The sequence below is a fragment of the Triturus cristatus genome, chromosome 5_2 (assembly GCF_964204655.1).
Source record: "Triturus cristatus chromosome 5_2, aTriCri1.1, whole genome shotgun sequence".
Lineage (NCBI taxonomy): Eukaryota > Metazoa > Chordata > Amphibia > Caudata > Salamandridae > Triturus > Triturus cristatus.
Genome location: NC_140588.1, coordinates 578,668,429 through 578,683,628, shown reverse-complemented (window position 1 = coordinate 578,683,628; position 15,200 = coordinate 578,668,429). Strand labels below are relative to the sequence as shown.

Genomic DNA, 15,200 nt, shown 5'->3' with positions numbered 1-15,200 from the left:
CCAGTGGTTCAGTTGGCCCGAGGCTCCACTCCGTTGTTGCGCTCCACTCCACTAGGCTCCGTACCCCATGGAACTCCGGTCGATCTCTCACCGAGGATCCTCACACTCCGCTTCGTCTCTTCAGGTGCGCCGCATGCATTAATGCAGTCGGAGGGGGCTCCGACGAAGGTCCAGATCTCACAGGACTTTGGAGGAGTCAGCCGTTGCCTCAGGGAGCAAGCACCAGGACCAAAGAGGGTTGCTAGACTCTTCCCTAATCTACCCTCCTTGCATCATCTCATACCTCTTTTTACTATAGAGATAAACCCCAGCCTTCCTAAACCCTTCCCTCCGACTCTTCCCTTCCACATCCCTTTTACTCATCCCAAGCCTCCTTCTACTGCTATGACCTTCAAAACAAACAAAACTAAAAAAAGACCCTTCTCTCTTTTATCCCTCCACTATCCTTTCAATCCAAATAACAGACTAACATGTCCACTCATATTTCACTATACTAATCCTTTATAGGTTCCGGAGTAGCATGCTTCTTGCTGAAAAAGCGCTTCAACACCTCATCAGGGGTAGCAAGTGTGACAAACGCAAACCTTTTCCCTCTTCTACCCCTTCGCTACCCTTCTCAATCTAAATACCTGACTAACGTATCCACCACTCAAATTCCTTTCATATTTCACTATACTAATTCACTACTAATCCTTTATAAGTTCCAGAGTAGCATGCTACTTGCCGAAATAATGCTTCAAAACTCCATCAGGGGTAGCAAACACTATATAAATGCAAACCTTTTTTCCCTCTTCTGTCCCTCCGTTATCCTTCTCAAATCCAAATAACTGACGTATATCCACCACTCAAATTACTTTCTTATTTCACTATACTAATTCAACACTAATCCATTATGGGTTCCGGAGTAGCGTGCTACTCGGCAAAAAAGCAATTTAACACCCCATCAGGGGTAACAAGTGCTATTTAAATGCAAACCTTTTTCCGTGCTATATAAATGCAATGCTTTTTCCCCTCTTCTATCTCTCTACTATACTTCTGGATCCAAAAAACTGACTAACATATCCACCACTCAAATTACTTTCAAATTTCAATATACTAATTCAAACCAGTTCTTTATGGGTTCCGGAGTTGCAGGCTACTCGCCGAAAAAGTGCTGCAAAACCTCGTCAGGGATAGTAAGCACTATATAAATGCCATTAAAATACCTTAAAATACATATGTCTTGCCCTTGCTTTCCGCCATTCCAGGCAGCTGCGGGCACAGAGGCCGAAGGTTCTACTTTGGTGGATGCTTGATCTATCCAGATGATGGAGTCACAGTACTAGGCTTTTGAACCACACCCCCACCAGCAACGTTGGTTTAGACATAATTGTTCCTTGTTTCTGTGGGCAACAGATGTTTCAGGGGAGTATGTATAGGGTGGGGGGGATTTGGGGAATTATTCAAAGTTTTGCTTAATTTTGTGGCTTGGTTGGTTTTGCATGCAAGCCTGGAAAAACTCTCTGAAACATGTCAAACTGGAATAGGTAGAGGGGTCCTAAGGTTCTCTAACTCCGGTAATAAGACCATTCATCTGTGACCAGGCACTGTAGCATACAATATGCCTTAGTCTCCCCGACACCGCAACAAACATCGTAATCCCAAGGCAACACAAATACTAGTCTTGAATGTAAGTGGGCTAAATCATAGATTAAGTGAGGGACAGTAATGAGGTACATCAATAAATATGGCCCCGCCTTATGGAACTCCCTCTCTCAAACCTGATCACCTGACCTTCAGAAGTCTGGTGAAGACTTGGCTCTTCTCCCACTGTTAAATTCTTGCTCTGCTTCCCCACTCAGTGTTCTACTTCAGCGCTAGGACGCCTCGATGCTGGGACAGCCATGCGCTATACAAATATTTTAACATAACATAACACACTTCTTCTTCAAGAGACCCACCTATCTGGCATTAAATGACACTTCTTGGGCTGCTACAAGTAAACTCTGAAATATCACACACAGCTTTCCTGCTCACTGTGACATAAAGTACAGGCAGATATTTATTAGTGCCTATGTCCCCCTTGGTCTGGCAGAAGATAACCTCGTCTCTGTTTAGAAAATACTGCTGGACTCCCCCCCTCCTCCAGTACCGATGGTGGTGGTAGAGGAGTGACTTCAATTTAGTTATAAATTTGGCCCTCGACGTGTGCTCCTCAACAACTACTAGAACAAAAGTCCTTCCTATAAGGGCTCCCTCGCTGGGTCTTGTAGATGTCTGAGCTGATGAAATGCAGGGTGAGGCAGTGAGACTTTCTTATTTGGCTCAGCGCCATTCTGCCTGGCAAATGGATTATATATTTGTCCCAGCGACCGATTTGACAGGAATAAATTCGCCAGTCGATGTTCCATTCAGGGGGGACACAGTGGCGGCGCAGGGGGAAGACAGAAGGATGTGTGGCATTTGAACATCTATAACAATGAAACATTTGTTTTCTTACAAATTTTCTTTCTCCCTTCCCACTTAACCTAACCGCATACAGCGCTTCTGTACATTCCTTAACCATAATTCAGAGCTTTAGAGGAAATCATAGAACTTTCAATTACTTTTGCTAAATCTATAACTTCCATAAGAATCGTGTTTCTACATGTCAATAATCTCTCCTGAATCTTACGTGAATAACAATTGATAAAGAATTTGTCACGGATGTAAACATCAATATTTGACCCAAATTCACATGTTGTCGCAAGTATTCTCAACGTAGAAACATACTCTTCCACACTCTCATCGTTGTACAAATTTGTGTCTCTCAGGTAAAATACTGGTTTCTTCACAATAATGGTTGTGTAGTCTTTCAATCACTCCTTCATATTGACGAGTCGGCTCGGAAAACAGATAATCTTCACAGCGCCGCAAAATGCATGCCAGGTCGGTGGGCGCAACGACTACAACATCAAACCACCACAAGTATGAAGTAAGTAGCCGGCCTCCATATACATTGTAGAATGTAAAGGTTTATTGTAACCATCAGCGTCGACCACACCGCACAGCCATATAAGTCATCTTCTCTTAACGTACTGCTTTACTGGGCATCACAGTTAACCCCATTGGATGACTGCCTGTTTGGTGACAGAGACAACTGCGTTGTTAGGTTGGAGCTGGAGTTGTTGGGGGTCACACTGTTGCAGGGATTCTGCTTATGCACAGAACTATGCGCAGGAAACCAGGACCTCAGAGAATTGTGGTGTACCAGAAACTCCCCTCAGAACCAAGAACCCCATATCCGACTAGCTTAGTGTCCCATTTGTTAGCCTAGATCTAGCTAGGCGGTCCCAATGTATAGACAACCCAGAACATGCGACTTAGATATTTCTCAGGAGTGGTGGGAATCCGAAATACCTGTTTGTACTTATTTAGCAGTCCACAACAGAATAATACAGACACGGTATAGTTTAAAGAGTTTATTTTATAAACCTCGTGTCCTAAGATGCAGTACTTTGACTAACACTAGCAGACAAATGGTTAAGATCAGAACCATCAGCATTGTTACAATACCATACACAATGAAAGGAGCAATCATAATAATAATGACAGTGGTAAACAGCCACACTCCTTTCTCTAGTAACTAATAGGTTTATTATACTAATAGAAGGTCTCTTAGGCTAACAGGGGGAACCCCATACCGTATAGATCAGCTTAGTAGAATCACATCACAAGATCAGCTGGGCTCTCTCATGCATCAGCTCTTCTGTTCGAATGAATCTAAAACATTCTGTCCTGTAATATTAAAGGCACTTGTCCTTCAGATATTGGCAGCTGCATCTACGATATGCCTAAAAAGTGGTACGATCAATCTGACCACAACACTCTGCACCGTCTAGTGTCCTAGACTTGTTCTTTACATGATGTACAGACGAAGGTCGCAGCACAGTGTTAAGAATGTTAAACAACAAACTGTTATCCTGTAAGGCAAAGTCGAGTAAGCATTTCTAAAATGAATAACATATAACAACAGTGTCGCGTGCAAAGCAGCAGAAACGGCAAGCTGGCTTTCTAACAGTTGGTTCGGTTATGCTAACTTAGTGTTGTAAATAGGGAGTGGCTAACCCACACTACAACACGTGTGCGCTCCCTTCTATATGGGTCAGCAATTCCTTACGTGCTTCCATATGTAACAAAACTGCCAATAATGTGATGGCATGATGCACTAAGAGGTACCAAGTGGCACGAAAAGCCTGACAGGTAAAGCACCACTGTGATGCTGCTCCTAGCTCTCACAGGTTACGAGGTTAGATAGCTTCACAGCATGGGACATCATTGGTTCTTCAAACCTGGGTGATGGCTTGGCCTTTGGCCACATTAAAACATTTGATCAACATTTTACTACATTTATGATAGGCAAACACCAGTTTATTCCTATATAAATCTGCTATGCACTGGACACACATAAAACTAAGCTGACACAAATTCCCTATTTCTGTCACCTAGAAGCTAAAATTACATTAGAAAAGCTGGGTGTCAAAGGTAACTAGAAAATATAAAAATGTGTGATACTAAATACACTGGGTACACCCACTAAACTTTCGGGTGGGTGGGAGTGTGATGTGGGTGATTTCGATGAATGAGAATGGAGGGAAAATGGTCTTGTAGGCCGTTATTATCTTCGCACGTCTTCAACCAACTGATTCAGTTTACTTTTACACATTTAGGCTTTGGTGAATGGAAACAGCTACTCAGCCCGGCTGCTTCCAATGTAATTTCACATACAACACTTTCATTCAGGCCTCGCAAAATCCTAAAGATTTTACTAGACCTGCAAGCCAAGTGACTTAAATAATCTACTCGACCTAATTATAATGCTCTAGACCCATAAACTGGTTTCAAATTGTGTGATTCTGGGCAAGTATTTTAATTCACTGAGACGCAATTTTCTTTTTCATCATATATGAGAGCACCTTCTAATGCGCGAGTTCAGCACGTCTGCTGTATAGAATACCTTTTTGTTTGATTTATTAGTCTTAACATTAGCTCCATACAGACAAATATAGCCACATATGGGATACACTTAACAGCAAACTTGCCTCTGAGTCAAATGTTAGTATGTTCATCAGCTCTTGGGCAGGAATGTTTCTTACATCAGGTTTAAAAACGATCACTTTTAATAAATACTTAACTGAAGCATAAAGTAGCAGCCCACTGTAATTTCCTTCAGCAGTTGACAAATGTGTCAAGATAAAAACAAGATTTAAAGGGGTCTTAATTGCTCATTCACTTTCTGAATGAACAGAACACCCGTTTCTTCCAGCTTACGTTTACTCACCAGCAGGGATGAGTAAGTGATAAAAATAGCTCGACCTGATAAAATCTCACACAATTGAGAGTGGGTGAGTGGATTGTTTTAGGCCTGTATCATGCACCCAATATGGGGCTAACCGTTCATTGCTCAATAATGGGAAACAATCTATTCATTAGAATCTTGGAACTATAATAGGACATCCTACCATCCCAGTTCCATGGGTGGGCCTACTTCGGATTAAGGACAGTTGGGAGGGACCTGCGGTGACCCATATGTTAATCGGAATCGTGCTACTGGTAGTCAAGAGAAACATTGCCTGGAGGTGGAGGGACAGAGGCGCCGTACGTGATGCAAGTGGAATGACCTACTGCTTGAAGGTCGAAGAAATGTTCTACACAGAGAGGGGTTGTGTTAAAAAGAATCTTGGGGCCCTGGTGGAGTCATTACAATAAGCTCACGCCATAATGAGATCCTGTTGGTTTCCCCCTCACTGTTTGTCTGTCTATTAATCAACAGAATAATTTACAGTAAACCTTCTTTAACAAGATGTACTTTAGCAACTATGGAGTGTAGCATGTATGAATTCCCAAAGTTTGCAGCAGAAACTTTATTTAAAGTTGTGGTTATTGTACACCTCAATAAAGCAAAAATGTATAAAACAAAATATTAAACAATATCAGATGGTTTAATAGGCGGGGACAAATAACAAAAGTTATTTTACCGGATGGAAAAAGTAAATGAAGTGTGGTTAGCTTCAGCTTCTCTTAATACACCAATGATTAATTGTTGTTAACTTATACAATTATTACCCTAAATTGTGAGCTTATTGACTGGGGCTGGACTGTTCCCATAAGGAACAGGGTCAACACTGATTTGCATATACCTGGGCCTGAACTGGGGTGGTGAAGTGAGCTAAAGAACAATGATGGATTCAACCCAGATCTGTGACTGTGGGTGAGTGTCTGAAAATTTCCAGCACTCTGTCCATCATCTCAGTGTGTTTGCTTTGTTCGCCCTAAGTTGGCAGGGTATGCCCAGAACTGGGTCCCTTTCTCACTTTACCACTGGATTCAAACCAGCCTCGCTGATGAGTTGTTACCCTGAAACCAATCCCAGAATGCTTGTTTCCAGTCCAGGAATCACCTGGCTTGGCAGTTCGGACTGGACTGTCCCCATAAGCAACAGGGTCAGGACTGATTTGCATATGACTGGGTCTGAACTGGGGTGGAGAAGTGAGCTAAAGAACGATGATGGATTAAACCCAGATCTGTGGCTGGGGGTGAGTGTCTGAAAAGTTTCAGTGCTACGCCCATCAACTCCTTGTGTTGGCACACAAACAAAGCCATATTATAGCTCCATTGCTAAGAGTTTATCGTTTAAGGGTGGTATTGTGTAAGCCCAAGAGCACAAACCCTAGTGTATTTGGGATCGAGTATCCGAAGAGATCTTTGATTTGGAGGAAGTACCTCAGTCCAAAAAGGGTGGATCGTCAGGCAGTGCCACCATTTGTGGCGAAAACCCCCCAGGAGTCCACAATCCCTCCAGCACACATCAGACGTTTTGGGAAAGATTTTCTTCAGCTTAGTGGGACAGAGGTACCAGTCAAGAGTATTTTACAGTGTGCTTCTCTCAAACTTATACAATGACTACATTTCGGAATGTCTCTCCTTAGTTTGCACCATTTTGGTTCAGAAAGGTCCTACCCTAGTACATGTTCCAAGACGTTACATGTTGGGGTTTTGAGGTAGGGAGTATGGAGATCAATAACGAGTATAAAAAGGGAATGGTACCCCTGGAGGTGCCTACTTGTGTAACAAATTGCTCAATGGGGGTCAGCTCTCGTGTGGCAGCCAATCTGACTTCGGAGTGTAGTGCCCAGTGTCTCAGATGTGTATAATGGTAATGCTCTGTGTCCAGAAGATGGAAGTTTCTCTTGCAATGTTCACAAGTCAAGATATGCCAGTTATGGAAAAGATCAGATAGAGTAAGGCACCCCCACCTCCCTTCAAGCATCAAAGGGACCAGGGAGAGCCGGAGGGAATGCTGGATTGTAGTGCAGTGGTGTATAGGGAGAAGGGAAGTTAGTCCACCCTGTTGTCTTAACCACCTCATCCCAAACTTTAGAAGGAAATATTTTGGGGTGCGAGGTATGCGTTGGGTGGGCAATCTGCCTTTGGCTTCCATAATATATACCAAATAACTCAGCCACTAACGCCCTGTCTATATGCAACCAGTTTTAATCTGATTCATGAAGTGACCATTCTGAAATGACAAATAACTAAGCTGCTATGTAGTAGAGGTGGAAAGTTGGCAGGGCTAAGCCGACGGAGCCTTTGGGAAGCCAAAGCATCTTAAAAAGTAAGTGGGCACTGCGATTCTGCCAGATAACGTGTGTAAGTAAGGTGCGCAGAGTTGGTAACAATTTGCGATCTACTTCTACGAAGGCTATGAAAAGGTATAAAAGGCTAGGCAGGACTGACATAATTATGGCATGGATACGCCTGAGCCACGATAGATACACAGGAGCCCGGTGTTTGAGGTCTGCTTCAGTTGTAATAAAAGAATAAAAGCAGTGGAAAGATAGCTCGGTATAGGTCTGCTAGCTTGGGGGTGAATTTAATACCAAGATAGGTAATATCTTTCCTGGCCCAGTGGAAAGGTGTTGAGGCCGCCAGGGTCTCCATATCCGCTTTAGGCAGTGTTCGATTAAGAAAAAAACTATTTAGTTAAGTTGGTGTAATTCCCCCTGGGGCGCTGTTAGGGAGGTCAAGGGATTAGTGAGCATTAAGAGCACACGGTTAGCAAGTAAGGAAATCTTATGATCCATGGAGCCAAAGGTGATCCCTCTCGACACTTGGTGTGGAGCTTATTCTGAATGCTTGGGGTTCACTACTGCAAAAGAAACAATTGATGGACGGAATACTGGACAATGCAAACATTCAGTACTGAGCACACATAGGAATGGGAACAAGGGGCAACCCTGTAGTGTCCCCCTCTCTAGCTGAAAAAAAGTTTAGCCCACACCATTCAACGAGACCCGAGACCGAGGTGACGCAGTTAGCTCGATTCATAGTTATGAATCGGTCACAGAAGCCATAGCGTTAAAGAGGGTGGAATAGGTATGACCAATCTACCGGATCAAATGCTTTCTCAGAATTGAGGCTTAACAGTATTGCGGGTATTCGTTTGTTTGTTGCCTTTACCATAAGGCGAAGCACTCTCCTCAAATTGTCATGTGTCTGTCTTCCCTTTATGAAGCTGGATTGATCCGAGTGGATCAAATCCGGCATTAGGTCATCAAGTCTGGAGGCCAGAATCTTACATAAAGCTTGGCATTCAGATTAAGTAGAGCAATAGGTTTATACGAACCACAAGAGAATTATAGAACTCGGCTGTGAAGCTGTTCGACCCCAGAGATTTGTGGAGCATCAGGCCTGTTATCGCCAGACGGACTTCGTCTTCACTAGTAATTTTACCCAGTAGTTTATCCGGAGCATGGGATGGGAAGGGGGAGGCGGGGGGAGTCACCCAAGGGAGCGCTACATGTTCCAAATAGTCAAGTTCGGTTTGAGCCGTGGTATGGCCAGCTATATGAGCTGCTTGTAGAATACACAGAATTTTTGGACCCCTTCCATGTTAGAGCTGATGAGGTCTTCCGATGTTTTTTAATGTCCCCAATATACTGCCTCTCACGCTTGACTCTGAGTTGCCTCACTTGCTGGCGTCCAACCTTATTACCCTGCTGATAGAATGTCTGCTTAAGTCGTAGTAGAGAACTTTCTGCCCTGTTGGTATGAGTAGCATTTAGTTTACCCCGCAAGGATTTAAACATCACTGGATAAGATTTATGTCATAATCATGATCCTCATTTTGTTTAAGGAGTGTCCCTTGGAGTGCTACTACATCGTAGTGTTGGTCAAGTATATATTTCCATAACTTGTGGTGTTTTGTTGGGGAATTGAAGCCTTTAATATTACAAGTGAGTGTAGTAATTTCCATGGTATAGGTGGAACAGTATGTCTCTTTATGTCACACTCATGGTGTCTGCTCAGTGGACCTCCCTTGCCAGCCAATCTAAGTTCGTGATTTGAGTTCCATTAGTGCCATTCCTCGAGGTCTCCTGGCTACCTCCAATCTGTTGGTCATTTTGGGCAGGAATGTCCAAGAGAGCCAGGGCTTCTGCAAGGTCTGTCAGAACACGTGGTTTATTGTGAAATTCAAAGGCACGGCCAAATGGGTAAGTCCAACGATATTTAATGTGTTCTCTCCTCAGTTATCAGTCACTGGTTGGAAATGATGATACCTGGCAAATGTGGCGGAAGCCATGTTCTGAAAAGCAAACAAGTGGCCCCCTGGAAGGCAACCGTCCCGGCCTTCCGCACTGCCTGAAGCATAGCCTGACCATGATGGCCGCTCGGAACTGATGCTCCGTTGCGAACCCACACACCAGTTTCCAGAGTGGTGCATTTCCGCGCTCAATTCCCATTGGAAAACAAATTTTCTGCAATCGGAATGCAGGCAGCTCACATAAAACTAAGCATTGCCTCTCTTCGACCCTGCCTGACCGAGAACTGAATCGTGACGTCCCCGTAGGCGAGTGCACTAAGATGGCGCCCGAGAGAATCGACCCGTGATGTTGCCAAACCACACTCTTTCAGCAGATGAGGCTCTCATCACCGCTTGCCCTCTTCCTGACTCACTGACTTCGGCTGCCCCTCCGGGGGCAGGGGGGAATTGGGAATTCCCAGTTCTGACTACGCCTGCCTACACCCATTGAGAGGTACAAAGCGGCACCCGGGCATTAAGGAGGTGAGAGCTGGAACCCCCCCCGAGGCACTTTGTATCGCCGTCACGAGCATTACCTTTGTGTCTGCTGTGCTCATTGAATATCGGAGCCAGCTGGGATTGAACACGGGGGGGGGGCTCTCCGGTGTGGCTGAACTATCCTGCTGAGGCCCATCGGGGACTCTGTTCTGAGTGGGCGCCGGAGTTCTTGCAGAGAGGCTCAGGAAACAGACGCGCTGCCCGCTGTAAATGCCCGGACTAATGCTGCTATGCTCCCGGTGGAGCGGATACGGGGCGACTGCTCTAAGGCCTACATACAGTGCTACTCTTCCTGGTGAGGCCAGGGGACACATCTATTTGCCAAGTAAATTGCGGAGGCACCCGTTTGCACGGTTTACCCACGAGTGCATCTGAATTGCGGATTTGGGCCGCTTCTGCACAGCAGCGTGTGTGGTGTGCTACCTCATTGACTAACGGGCGGCCCTAGACCCCTGCCCCCTGTGACACGTTCCATGTTGTTTGTGTGGGTAGGGGCTCCTACTGCAGAAGCGGGAGCCTTCTTACAACTGCGGACCTACTTTGGGTGCGGAGCGCAGGAAATACAGGTGACACCTGACAATACTTATGGTGTGATACTCTTTGAGCACAGCGACGGTGGATTGTGGGGAGTGCCTGTGGACCCCACTAATGTATAACCAATTGCATCTACACCTTCGAAATTGTGGCATTCAAACAGGGGAGAGCACCTCTCTGCAGAAGACTCATACTAACTCTTCGCACACTGCATGATAACGCCCTGCGAACCTTGTGGACTGCAGTGTATGCTTCGCGCCCCCATGAGTCCCATGATTGCAAGTGAGGGGAAGACGCGTGGCACCACAGACTCTGGTGCAGAGAACACAACCGTTCCTTTACTGTCTACCTGTGACTCCTTGCAATCTTGTCCTTGTTGCTACTGGAGGCAATTACTGTTTGCTACGTGGGACCTGGATCGAGGAGAACAATGGGCCGCACTGACGGTAAGCAGCCGAAACTGCAATTCTCAGTGCGGAAACAGCCCCCCAGCGATGATGCAGAAGCGCAACAGGAGGATGACCAGTCCCCCCGTCTCAATTGCAAGATCACTTGTTTAAAATCATTGGGACTGCCTGACACCAAGATGACTGCCACAGTGTTCCCTACCATGTCGTGCTACTCCTCTGAGAAAAAAACAGACTTCGACCAGACCTCGAACACATCCCCCATCCGGCCTACCCTTCAGTATACCGAATCTGTGAACCTGCCTCGGACCGTGGAGACCTAGCTTTTGGCCGATGCCCGGTGGAGCTACGTGATAGCTATAGAGGGAGAGATGGACTGTGGGCTACTCCTTTGGCCGTCACCTACCCAGCCGGACATTGGGCAGACCTTACTTCGTCTCTCCGTCGTACTTTCCCTCATACCCCTTTACTCTACCCACTTTCTCCTTTATGCTCCATTTATCCCTCCTCTTTGCTTTCTAATTGTTTTCTCATTGAGACATAGCCGCTTGACTGATGCCCGGTGGAGCTACCTGATAGCTACAGAGGAGATGGGCTGTGGACTTCCCCCTCAGCCGTCACCTACCTAGCCGGACTTCGGGCAGACTCTCCATCCATCCTATCTTCACCCTTTCTCCCTCCTACATCTTACCCCACCTCCTTACCCTTCTAAGCTCCATTTATTACATCTTCCAATGCTCTTGAAATGTTTTCTTGTAACTGATGTAACTTGTAATTGATGTAATTTTGTGGAAACTTATGTAAAGCGCTCTGATACCTCCGGGTCTAGCCAGCGCTATATAAAACTCAAATAAATACATAAATAAATAAATAAATAGCTTCCTTGACCTTGAAAAAGTGATGTTTGACCAGCACATCACAAGGACATTTTCTTTCCAAGGCACTGTAGACCCACATGATGAACGCTGTCTAGTTTCACCTTTGGTGGCATTTCCTCTAGTAGCTCTGCAAATAAGTCTGTTATGAAGGCCTCTAGGTCTGGGACCTCTGTTCTTTCTTCCAGGTTTTGGATACATATATTATCGCCCTTGACCTGTTCTCCAGATCTTCGGTTCTCAAGGTGGACGCTTGGAGCTGCATGTTTCGAAAGTGCGTGAGATCCTCCATCTGGCCTGCACAGCGTTCAAGCTCGAGGAATTTAGCATCTATGTCCACCACTCTGTTACCCATTAAATCAATGTTTTATTGCAGCTTGGTGGGTTTGTTATTGAGGTCAGACTTAAGTTTTCCAGGGACAAAGCCACATCTGCTCTAAGCTCTTCATGGAGCTCTTTTTTAAAGTCCTTCAGAGATGTGAGTATGTCTTCTTTGGTGAGAGCCATAATTGTGTTCTCGGCACCTCTGGTGATGAGCCCTTTGCCTCCGCTAGTGTAAAATAGCTGGAAACCCGATTAAGTGGTTGCCTCTTCTGAGGCATAGAGATAGCAGCACCCAGCTGTGGGTATGAACCAGAGGGCAAAGGAACAATACATACAATGCCCAGGTTGTGCGCCTCAACGCCCTTACGGAGGCAGTGGCAATATAAAGGGACAGAACTATTGCTCAAGGATCATGTGCAGACACCGCCCTAGGCAAGCCTTTAAAGTGCGAACGCCACTGAACAGGCAAAGGCCGCACCACGAGAGGGACCAGTCAGCAGCTGTTTTGATCGTGTAGTGGATAGCAATACTCTCTCAGTGGGGGGGAGAGGGCGTTCCCTCCATCTGCAGCTTATACAGTGTGGCTTGTTCACACATCCCTTGCTGTGTCACGTATGTTGCTAAGGCTGGCTGATCAGTGAGCCATGTACACATCCCAACTCGTTAGCCATGGGTGGCAGATCAAGCCACAGTGTCTGTCGCATTGTTGGGGTGATCCCTGATTTGGTGTAATTCTGCGCTCAATGCCGGGCAATGACACTTGGAAGAATCAGGGGGGCAGTATGGTCTCACATTCAGAGGTGCTTTCCACTCACTCACTCAATCCGTCCGCAATCTTAGGGTCAGGCACTGAGGGGTTACATAATGTGAGGTGGTGCAGATTCCCACTGATCAAATGAGACAATCTGCGGGTCCTGAGTTGGGTGAGAAATGCCCCCATCTAGCTGTGTCATCAGCCAGGAGTTGGTAAAGGCACCCAAGTAGAAGGGGCTTGCCTTCAGTCTTGTGGCGCCGCCATCTTAGTGTCAGGCACATGGCCTATGCAGCCACGATATGAGGGCAGATGTATTGGAGGCCCCAAATACCGATGTAGAGGAGACTACCACCTGGCGCAACCACCTCGTCAGCCTTAGTCCCCGGGAGCACACTTAGTTTTATGCTGCCCCCCTTCAGGCAGCCATGCAGGTAGGCCAGAGCGCGGCCCTACCGGATGGTGCACTGCCCCGCTCACCCGGGATCTAGAAGGTTTTGGGGGGGGGGGGGGGGGGTCTGTATCCTTCCTGGCGACTGTGGTCCCAACTGTACGTGGCAGCTCCCTCCACATGGTGCGGCACGGGGAGCACGGTAAACTATGGCGCGGATGTGCCCGTCCAGCACGTGTCGCCGATCTCTCGTCCCCGAAGGCCTGTGGAGTGTCCGCCTCTATCCCTCATCTTAGTGGTACAGAAATAGCCCAATCGTGTGACAACCTTGTTACCCAGTGCAGTCACCAGTGCCGAGGTGGGAAACTGGATGTTCTATATAGCCTTTCCTTAACTTTACTGCTGGATGCAGCAGATACTTGGTGGAACACATCCACTCGGACATCTTGGCTGGCCATGCAGCCACAAGAAAAGCATTTATTATTAAAATAAGAACTGTAGGGGAGGTCCCTCAGTCCTTTGCTTCATGACTGGCAGAGCCCTCTTTGGTAAAAACAGGAAGTTTATGGGATTTGATAGGCCTCTCAAGGGTTGGCAATCTGTGGGCGAGGGACGGTGTGGTTCCTTTTAGCGATCTCCAACGAGATTACCAATTGCAGAGCGGAGAAACCTTCAGATATCTTCAAGCCCGGAACGCACTACAAAGGGCGATACCCAAAGGCACGGAACTGCCGGCCTCCTCACGCCTTGAGGATAGACTTCTGGATGATTACCTCCAGGAAAAGGCTTTCTCATTGACATACCGTACAATACTCAACAGTACACCGGAGACGTTAGGTAAAATTCGTGCAAAGTGGGCGGAGGACATCGGGGACATTGACGAGAGGTGTTGGCTCCTCCCCCCCCCACACCCTGGGAGGTGGCGATCAGCTCCCGGTTTAAACTTATTCAACTCAAACTCCTACATAGAGCTTACTACACTAGTTTGGCGCTTGTAAAAAGGGGCGTCCTGAACTCCGCTACCTGCCCCAGGGGATGTAGTCAAATCGGCACTTACCTGCATCAGAGGTGGGAGTGTCCGGCTCTTCGAACATACTGGGGGAGGGTCACATCAGCACTGTCCTCAATCTGCCGTAAAACTTTTGAGGTCTCACCCAGTTTGTGCCTCCTCAATATTTGGGAAGCAACTGATTTATCAAGTACTCAAACCCAAGTTTCGTGACTGGGAGTCCAATATGGACTGGTGTATGCAGACGGAAAGGGTACTATACGAAAGTAGAGGATGCCTGCAAAAATGGATGAGAATTTGGGGAGCATGGAATGTGAGTAGGGGGGTGATATGTACACCCTTCAGCAACACCTCCTCACCGTTAGCGGATCATGTGGGGAAATGATGTCTGCATCATCAACACTGTAGGAGATGCGCTAAGATGAGGGATTTCTCTGTGGACTTGAATATTCTGCAACAATAATATGCATAATGAATGTTAAGTAACAATGAAAGCTAATGATTGATGTACACCCTGTATGAAAGAGGTAAAATACAATAAAAAGGTTCATTAAAAAAAAAGCACTGTAGTAGGCGCTCGTCTGACGTATTGATCCACTGTATTATGTCGATCAATGTACCAATGTATGGGAATTGTTGGAAATTACAGGTATTGCACTGCACATTGTCGCTTTTGTTTTGGTCATTTTTGTTTATGAAATCATAAAGATTTGTCCCAAAAAAAAAAAAAAAGGAAATTCAGCTGACAAAGAAGTCAGATCAATGGAGGTAGCTATGCAAAATTGCTTAAGGGAAAGAGTGGCTGTTGAG

General features: G+C 46.1%; 1 protein-coding gene across 1 annotated transcript in view; it reads right to left on the bottom strand.

Moving 5' to 3' along the window:
* The window catches only part of LOC146829024 (uncharacterized), a 177,953-nt gene that overhangs the window by 113,125 nt on the left and 49,628 nt on the right, over nt 1–15,200 (bottom strand). The window lies entirely within an intron of this gene.